Source organism: Stenella coeruleoalba (genome assembly GCF_951394435.1).
Source record: "Stenella coeruleoalba genome assembly, contig: scaffold_156, whole genome shotgun sequence".
In the NCBI taxonomy this organism is placed as follows: Eukaryota; Metazoa; Chordata; class Mammalia; order Artiodactyla; family Delphinidae; genus Stenella; species Stenella coeruleoalba.
In genome coordinates, this window is record NW_027646422.1 from 379,287 (window position 1) to 390,065 (window position 10,779).

A 10,779-nucleotide genomic window follows, 5' to 3' on the forward strand; every position below is an offset into this window, starting at 1 on the left:
CCAGGAAGAGGAATTAACCAAAGGCTCAGCGTGCCGTGCCGGAACCAGATTAGGGCCTGAAGCCATCCTGCGGTGTTGCGGCCAGCTCACAAGAAAGCGAGTTGAAGAAAGGAGCTCAGGGGCACTGTAATTCACAAACCTGCAGAGTTATAAATGACAGCTATCGTCCAAAAATATACTGAAGTAAGCCTGCCAAGAGGACTTAAAAGCGGGGCAGCATTGCAGGAAACCGATTTCAGGAGGTAGACTGGAATTGCATTGAAAGCATAGGAAAAGAGGCAGAACGTCCACAATGATGCACTTGGCCAAAAAGGGCGTATGCGTTTTTTCCTGAATATATTCAGGAAAAAACGCATACGCCCTTTTTGGCCAACCAAGCAAGCTTGCAAAGGAAATCTGCACTACAATGAAGTCTCACTTCCCCCCAGTCAAAAGGGCCATCTGAAAAAAGTGTAAACTCCAGAAAGGCAGGACAGGCCATGGAGAACTGGGAGCCTTGTTATGCTGATGGGCGGGATGTAAATTGCCAACAACCACTAGGGAGAAGTGTATGGTGTTTCCTGAAACATCTAAAAAACAAAGCAACAGAGCCTAGGGCACTTCCACTTATGGTCCTATAGCTTAGGGAAATTAAAATCAAAAAGACACAGCCACCCCAAAGTTTGGAAAGGCTCTGTTTACAAGAACCTCGTTTACAGTACAAGTTCAACATCGCAGAAAGTGAAAAATGGAGAAAGAAGTTGTGGTATTTACTTACAAAGCAATATCACTCAGCAATGAAATCTGTGTCATCAGGCCCTTAGCAGCACAATGAGTGGATTCAGGTATGATGATTCTAACTGAAATAAGTCACACAGAAAAAGAAACATCATAAGATATCAGTAATACACGGAATGTAAACTTGGCTACACAGGAACTGAATTACAGAACAGAACAGGGTCTCAAATTTAGAAAACCAACTTATGCTTGCTTAAGGGTAAAGGTGAGTTGGGGTGCTGCATAAAACCAGAGATTGAAATGAGCACAGATAAAGTTCCTTAAGCCAAATATGGAATAGACAAGAGCTACTCCTTGCTCAATGAAATGGACTCAACACCCCATATTAAACGCCTAAGAATGTACCTGACTAGTAAGTATCTTAAAACCTATGGATTGCTATGTCTCCGAAAGAGAATCAAGCATGTGTACAGGGGCATAAACGCAGCAGTGATAGGATTGGAGAGGTTCGGTGAGCAAATGAAGACCCTTTGAAGTCATATTGCATGGTACCCATTCCACGGGTTTCAACTACCCAGGTTTAAGGTATTCTTCCTTCAGCTAAAATATGCATGTGGAACCCAGAGTATGATCAACCATGTGATCGGGAGACGTGTTCAAATATGTCTCAGTTTTCGTACCCTGGTACTCGGGTGCAACATTCCAGACGCTTTACTAACACTCTCCCGACTTGGAGAGTCAGCGCCTTTAACCTCCTGTTTGGCCCAGTTTGCAATTTCTGCGGAAGATGAACAGGAATAGCGAGAACCAATGAGAGACTAGCTGGAGGTGTCTGGACGGGCAAATTTAACTCTCATTTCCCACCAGGAAGAGGAATTAACCAAAGGCTCACCATGCCGGGCCGGAACCAGATTAGGGCCTGAAGCCATCCTGCGGTGTTGCGGCCAGCTCACAAGAAAGCGAGTTGAAGAAAGGAGCTCAGGGGCACTGTAATTCACAAACCTGCAGAGTTATAAATGACAGCTATCGTCCAAAAATAGACTGAAGTAAGGCTGCCAAGAGGACTTGAAAGCGGGGCAGCATTGCAGGAAACCGATTTCAGGAGGTAGACTGGAATTGCATTGAAAGCATAGGAAAAGAGGCAGAACGTCCACAATGATGCACTTGGCCAAAAAGGGCGTATGCGTTTTTTCCTGAATATATTCAGGAAAAACGCATACGCCCTTTTTGGCCAACCAAGCAAGCTTGCAAAGGAAATCTGCACTACAATGAAGTCTCACTTCCCCCCGGTCAAAAGGGCCATCTGAAAAAAGTGTAAACTCCAGAAAGGCAGGACAGGCCATGGAGAACTGGGAGCCTTGTTATGCTGATGGGCGGGATGTAAATTGCCAACAACCACTCAGGAGAAGTGTATGGTGTTTCCTGAAACATCTAAAAAACAAAGCAACAGAGCCTAGGGCACTTCCACTTATGGTCCTATAGCTTAGGGAAATTAAAATCAAAAAGACACAGCCACCCCAAAGTTTGGAAAGGCTCTGTTTACAAGAACCTCGTTTACAGTACAAGTTCAACATTGCAGAAAGTGAAAAATGGAGAAAGAAGTTGTGGTATTTACTTACAAAGCAATATCACTCAGCAATGAAATCTGTGTCATCAGGCCCTTAGCAGCACAATGAATGGATTCAGGTATGATGATCCTAACTGAAATAAGTCACACAGAAAAAGAAACATCATAAGATATCAGTAATACACGGAATGTAAACTTGGCTACACAGGAACTGAATTACAGAACAGAACAGGGTCTCAAATTTAGAAAACCAACTTATGCCTGCTTAAGGGTAAAGGTGAGTTGGGGTGCTGCATAAAACCAGAGATTGAAATGAGCACAGATAAAGTTCCTTAAGCCAAATATGGAATAGACAAGAGCTACTCCTTGCTCAATGAAATGGACTCAACACCCCATATTAAACGCCTAAGAATGTACCTGACTAGTAAGTATCTTAAAACCTATGGATTGCTATGTCTCCGAAAGAGAATCAAGCATGTGTACAGGGGCATAAACGCAGCAGTGATAGGATTGGAGAGGTTCGGTGAGCAAATGAAGACCCTTTGAAGTCATATTGCATGGTACCCATTCCACGGGTTTCAACTACCCAGGTTTAAGGTATTCTTCCTTCAGCTAAAATATGCATGTGGAACCCAGAGTATGATCAACCATGTGATCGGGAGACGTGTTCAAATATGTCTCAGTTTTCCTCCCCTGGTACTCGGGTGCAACATTCCAGACGCTTTACTAACACTCTCCCCACTTGGAGAGTCAGTCCCTTTAACCTCCTGTTTGGCCCAGTTTGCAATTTCTGCGGAAGATGAACAGGAATAGCGAGAACCAATGAGAGGCTAGCTGGAGGTGTCTGGACGGGCAAATTTAACTCTCATTTCCCAACAGGAAGAGGAAATAACCAAAGGCTCAGCGTGCCGTGCCGGAACCAGATAAGGGCCTGAAGCCATCCTGCGGTGTTGCGGCCAGCTCACAAGAAAGCGAGTTGAAGAAAGGAGCTCAGGGGCACTGTAATTCACAAACCTGCAGAGTTATAAATGACAGCTATCGTCCAAAAATAGACTGAAGTAAGGCTGCCAAGAGGACTTGAAAGCGGGGCATAATTGCAGGAAACCGATTTCAGGAGGTAGACTGGAATTGCATTGAAAGCATAGGAAAAGAGGCAGAACGTCCACAATGATGCACTTGGCCAAAAAGGGCGTATGCGTTTTTTCCTGAATATATTCAGGAAAAAACGCATACGCCCTTTTTGGCCAACCAAGCAAACTTGCAAAGGAAATCTGCACTACAATGAAGTCTCACTTCCCTCTGGTCAAAAGGGCCATCTGAAAAAAGTGTAAAATCCAGAAAGGCAGGACAGGCCATGGAGAACTGGGAGCCTTGTTATGGTGATGGGCGGGATGTAAATTGCCAACAGACACTCGGGAGAAGTGTATGGTGTTTCCTGAAACATCTAAAAAACAAAGCAACAGAGCCTAGGGCACTTCCACTTATGGTCCTATAGCTTAGGGAAATTAAAATCAAAAAGACACAGCCACCCCAAAATTTGGAACGGCTCTGTTTACAACAACCTCGTTTACAGTACAAGTTCAACATCGCAGAAAGTGAAAAATGGATAAAGAAGTTGTGGTATTTACTTACAAAGCAATATCACTCAGCAATGAAATCTGTGTCATCAGGCCCTTAGCAGCACAATGAGTGGATTCAGGTATGATGATTCTAACTGAAGTAAGTCACACAGAAAAAGAAACATCATAAGATATCAGTAATACACGGAATGTAAACTTGGCTACACAGGAACTGAATTACAGAACAGAACAGGGTCTCAAATTTAGAAAACCAACTTATGCTTGCTTAAGGGGAAAGGTGAGTTGGGGTGCTGCATAAAACCAGAGATTGAAATGAGCACAGATAAAGTTCCTTAAGCCAAATATGGAATAGACAAGAGCTACTCCTTGCTCAACGAAATGGACTCAACACCGCATATTAAACGCCTAAGAATGTACCTGACTAGTAAGTATCTTAAAACCTATGGATTGCTATGTCTCCGAAAGAGAATCAAGCATGTGTACAGGGGCATAAACGCAGCAGTGATAGGATTGGAGAGGTTCGGTGAGCAAATGAAGACCCTTTGAAGTCATATTGCATGGTACCCATTCCACGGGTTTCAACTACCCAGGTTTTAGGTATTCTTCCTTCAGCTAAAACATGCATGTGGAACCCAGAGTATGATCAACCATGTGATCGGGAGATGTGTTCAAATATGTCTCAGTTTTCGTACCCTGGTACTCGGGTGCAACATTCCAGACGCTTTACTAACACTCTCCCGACTTGGAGAGTCAGCGCCTTTAACCTCCTGTTTGGCCCAGTTTGCAATTTCTGCGGAAGATGAACAGGAATAGCGAGAACCAATGAGAGACTAGCTGGAGGTGTCTGGACGGGCAAATTTAACTCTCATTTCCCACCAGGAAGAGGAATTAACCAAAGGCTCAGCGTGCCGTGCCGGAACCAGATTAGGGCCTGAAGCCATCCTGCGGTGTTGCGGCCAGCTCACAAGAAAGCGAGTTGAAGAAAGGAGCTCAGGGGCACTGTAATTCACAAACCTGCAGAGTTATAAATGACAGCTATCGTCCAAAAATATACTGAAGTAAGCCTGCCAAGAGGACTTGAAAGCGGGGCAGCATTGCAGGAAACCGATTTCAGGAGGTAGACTGGAATTGCATTGAAAGCATAGGAAAAGAGGCAGAACGTCCACAATGATGCACTTGGCCAAAAAGGGCGTATGCGTTTTTTCCTGAATATATTCAGGAAAAACGCATACGCCCTTTTTGGCCAACCAAGCAAGCTTGCAAAGGAAATCTGCACTACAATGAAGTCTCACTTCCCCCCGGTCAAAAGGGCCATCTGAAAAAAGTGTAAACTCCAGAAAGGCAGGACAGGCCATGGAGAACTGGGAGCCTTGTTATGCTGATGGGCGGGATGTAAATTGCCAACAACCACTCGGGAGAAGTGTATGGTGTTTCCTGAAACATCTAAAAAACAAAGCAACAGAGCCTAGGGCACTTCCACTTATGGTCCTATAGCTTAGGGAAATTAAAATCAAAAAGACACAGCCACCCCAAAGTTTGGAAAGGCTCTGTTTACAAGAACCTCGTTTACAGTACAAGTTCAACATCGCAGAAAGTGAAAAATGGAGAAAGAAGTTGTGGTATTTACTTACAAAGCAATATCACTCAGCAATGAAATCTGTGTCATCAGGCCCTTAGCAGCACAATGAGTGGATTCAGGTATGATGATTCTAACTGAAATAAGTCACACAGAAAAAGAAACATCATAAGATATCAGTAATACACGGAATGTAAACTTGGCTACACAGGAACTGAATTACAGAACAGAACAGGGTCTCAAATTTAGAAAACCAACTTATGCTTGCTTAAGGGGAAAGGTGAGTTGGGGTGCTGCATAAAACCAGAGATTGAAATGAGCACAGATAAAGTTCCTTAAGCCAAATATGGAATAGACAAGAGCTACTCCTTGCTCAATGAAATGGACTCAACACCCCATATTAAACGCCTAAGAATGTACCTGACTAGTAAGTATCTTAAAACCTATGGATTGCTATGTCTCCGAAAGAGAATCAAGCATGTGTACAGGGGCATAAACGCAGCAGTGATAGGATTGGAGAGGTTCGGTGAGCAAATGAAGACCCTTTGAAGTCATATTGCATGGTACCCATTCCACGGGTTTCAACTACCCAGGTTTAAGGTATTCTTCCTTCAGCTAAAACATGCATGTGGAACCCAGAGTATGATCAACCATGTGATCGGGAGACGTGTTCAAATATGTCTCAGTTTTCCTCCCCTGGTACTCGGGTGCAACATTCCAGACGCTTTACTAACACTCTCCCCACTTGGAGAGTCAGTCCCTTTAACCTCCTGTTTGGCCCAGTTTGCAATTTCTGCGGAAGATGAACAGGAATAGCGAGAGCCAATGAGAGGCTAGCTGGAGGTGTCTGGACGGGCAAATTTAACTCTCATTTCCCAACAGGAAGAGGAAATAACCAAAGGCTCAGCGTGCCGTACCGGAACCAGATTAGGGCCTGAAGCCATCCTGCGGTGTTGCGGCCACCTCAAAAGAAACCGAGTTGAAGAAAGGAGCTCAGGGGCACTATAATTCACAAACCTGCAGAGTTATAAATGACAGCTATCGTCCAAAAATAGACTGAAGTAAGGCTGCCAAGAGGACTTGAAAGCGGGGCAGAATTGCAGGAAACCGATTTCAGGAGGTAGACTGGAATTGCATTGAAAGCATAGGAAAAGAGGCAGAACGTCCACAATGATGCACTTGGCCAAAAAGGGCATATGCGTTTTTTCCTGAATATATTCAGGAAAAAACGCATACGCCCTTTTTGGCCAACCAAGCAAGCTTGCAAAGGAAATCTGCACTACAATGAAGTCTCACTTCCCCCCGGTCAAAAGGGCCATCTGAAAAAAGTGTAAAATCCAGAAAGGCAGGACAGGCCATGGAGAACTGGGAGCCTTGTTATGCTGATGGGCGGGATGTAAATTGCCAACAACCACTCGGGAGAAGTGTATGGTGTTTCCTGAAACATCTAAAAAACAAAGCAACAGAACCTAGGGCACTTCCACTTATGGTCCTATAGCTTAGGGAAATTAAAATCAAAAAGACACAGCCACCCCAAAGTTTGGAACGGCTCTGTTTACAAGAACCTCGTTTACAGTACAAGTTCAACATCGCAGAAAGTGAAAAATGGATAAAGAACTTGTGGTACTTACGTACAATGCAGTATCACTCAGCAATGAAATCTATGTCATCAGGCCCGTAGCAGCATAATGAGTGGATTCAGGTACGATGATTCTAACTGAAATAAGTCACACAGAAAAAGAAACATCATAAGGTATCACTAATACACGGAATGTAAACTTGGCTACACAGGAACTGCATTCCAAAACAGAACAGGGTCTCAAATTTAGAAAACCAACTTATGCTTGCTTAAGGGGAAAGGTGAGTTGGGTTGCTGCATAAAACCAGAGATTGAAATGAGCACAGATAAAGTTCCTTAAGCCAAATATGGAATAGACAAGAGCTACTCCTTGCTCAACAAAATGGACACAACACCGCATATTAAACGTCTAAGAATGTACCTGACTAGTAAGTATCTTAAAACCTATGGATTGCTATGTCTCCGAAAGAGAATCAAGCATGTGTACAGGGGCATAAACGCAGCAGTGATAGGATTGGAGAGGTTCGGTGAGCAAATGAAGACCCTTTGAAGTCATATTGTATGGTACCCATTCCACGGGTTTCAACTACCCAGGTTTAAGGTATTCTTCCTTCAGCTAAAACATGCATGTGGAACCTAGAGTATGATCAACCATGTGATCGGGAGACGTGTTCAAATACGTCTCAGTTTTCCTCCCCTGGTACTCGGGTGCAAAATTCCAGACGCTTTACTAACACTCTCCCCACTTGGAGAGTCAGTCCCTTTAACCTCCTGTTTGGCCCAGTTTGCAATTTCTGCGGAAGATGAACAGGAATAGCGAGAACCAATGAGAGGCTAGCTGGAGGTGTCTGGACGGGCAAATTTAACTCTCATTTCCCACCAGGAAGAGGAATTAACCAAAGGCTCAGCATGCCGGGCCGGAACCAGATTAGGGCCTGAAGCCATCCTGCGGTGTTGCGGCCAGCTCACAAGAAAGCGAGTTGAAGAAAGGAGCTCAGGGGCACTGTAATTCACAAACCTGCAGAGTTATAAATGAGAGCTATCGTCCAAAAATAGACTGAAGTAAGGCTGCCAAGAGGACTTGAAAGCGGGGCAGAATTGCAGGAAACCGATTTCAGGAGGTAGACTGGAATTGCATTGAAAGCATAGGAAAAGAGGCAGAACGTCCACAATGATGCACTTGGCCAAAAAGGGCGTATGCGTTTTTTCCTGAATATATTCAGGAAAAAACACATACGCCCTTTTTGGCCAACCAAGCAAGCTTGCAAAGGAAATCTGCACTAAAATGAAGTCTCACTTCCCCCCGGTCAAAAGGGCCATCTGAATAAAGTGTAAAATCCAGAAAGGCAGGACAGGCCATGGAGAACTGGGAGCCTTGTTATGCTGATGGGCGGGATGTAAATTGCCAACAGACACTCGGGAGAAGTGTATGGTGTTTCCTGAAACATCTAAAAAACAAAGCAACAGAGCCTAGGGCACTGCCACTTATGGTCCTATAGCTTAGGGAAATTAAAATCAAAAAGACACAGCCACCCCAAAGTTTGGGACGCCTCTGTTTACAAGAACCTCGTTTACAGTACAAGTTCAACATCGCAGAAAGTGAAAAATGGATAAAGAAGTTGTGGTATTTACTTACAAAGCAATATCACTCAGCAATGAAATCTATGTCATCAGGCCCTTAGCATCACAATGAGTGGATTCAGGTATGATGATTCTAACTGAAATAAGTCACACAGAAAAAGAAACATCATAAGATATCATTAATACACGGAATGTAAACTTGGCTACACAGGAACTGAATTACAGAACAGAACAGGGTCTCAAATTTCGAAAACCAACTTATGCTTGCTTAAGGGTAAAGGTGAGTTGGGGTGCTGCATAAAACCAGAGATTGAAATGAGCACAGATAAAGTTCCTTAAGTCAAATATGGAATAGACAAGAGCTACTCCTTGCTCAACGAAATGGACTCAACACCGCATATTAAACGCCTAAGAATGTACCTGACTAGTAAGTATCTTAAAACCTATGGATTGCTATGTCTCCGAAAGAGAATCAAGCATGTGTACAGGGGCATAAACGCAGCAGTGATAGGATTGGAGAGGTTCGGTGAGCAAATGAAGACCCTTTGAAGTCATATTGCATGGTACCCATTACACGGGTCTCAACTCTCCAGGTTTAAGGTATTCTTCCTTCAGCTAAAACATGCATGTGGAACCCAAGTATGATCAACCATGTGAACGGGAGACGTGTTCAAATATGTCTCAGTTTTCCTCCCCTGGTACTCGGGTGCAACATTCCAGACGCTTTACTAACACTCTCCCCACTTGGAGAGTCAGCGCCTTTAACCTCCTGTTTGGCCCAGTTTGCAATTTCTGCGGAAGATGAACAGGAATAGCGACAACCAATGAGAGACTAGCTGGAGGTGTCTGGACGGGCAAATTTAACTCTCAATTCCCACCAGGAAGAGGAAATAACCAAAGGCTTAGCGTGCCGTACCGGAACCAGATTAGGGCCTGAAGCCATCCTGCGGTGTTGCGGCCAGCTCAAAAGAAAGCGAGTTGAAGAAAGGAGCTCAGGGGCACTGTAATTCACAAACCTGCAGAGTTATAAATGACAGCTATTGTCCAAAAATAGACTGAAGTAAGGCTGCCAAGAGGACTTGAAAGCGGGGCAGAATTGCAGGAAACCGATTTCAGGAGGTAGACTGGAATTACATTGAAAGCATAGGAAAAGAGGCAGAACGTCCACAATGATGCACTTGGCCAAAAAGGGCGTATGCGTTTTTTCCTGAATATATTCAGGAAAAAACGCATACGTCCTTTTTGGCCAACCAAGCAAGCTTGCAAAGGAAATCTGCACTACAATGAAGTCTCACTTCCCCCCGGTCAAAAGGGCCATCTGAAAAAAGTGTAAAATCCAGAAAGGCAGGACAGGCCATGGAGAACTGGGAGCCTTGTTATGCTGATGGGCGGGATGTAAATTGCCAACAACCACTGGGGAGAAGTGTATGGTGTTTCCTGAAACATCTAAAAAACAAAGCAACAGAACCTAGGGCACTTCCACTTATGGTCCTATAGCTTAGGGAATTTAAAATCAAAAAGACACAGCCACCCCAAAGTTTGGAATGGCTCTGTTTACAAGAACCTCGTTTACAGTACAAGTTCAACATCGCAGAAAGTGAAAAATGGATAAAGAAGTTGTGGTATTTACTTACAAAGCAATATCACTCAGCAATGAAATCTGTGTCATCAGGCCCTTAGCAGCACAATGAGTGGATTCAGGTATGATGATTCTAACTGAAGTAAGTCACACAGAAAAAGAAACATCATAAGATATCAGTAATACACGGAATGTAAACTTGGCTACACAGGAACTGAATTACAGAACAGAACAGGGACTCAAATTTAGAAAACCAACTTATGCTTGCTTAAGGGTAAAGGTGAGTTGGGGTGCTATAAAACCAGAGATTGAAATGAGCACAGATAAAGTTCCTTAAGCCAAATATGGAATAGACAAGAGCTACTCCTTGCTCAACGAAATGGACTCAACAACGCATATTAAACGCCTAAGAATGTACCTGACTTGTAAGTATCTTAAAACCTATGGATTGCTATGTCTCCAAAAGAGAATCAAGCATGTGTACAGGGGCATAAACGCAGCAGTGATAGGATTGGAGAGGTTGGGTGAGCAAATGAAGACCCTTTGAACTCATATTGCATGGTACCCATTCCACGTGTTTCAACTACCTAGGTTTAAGGT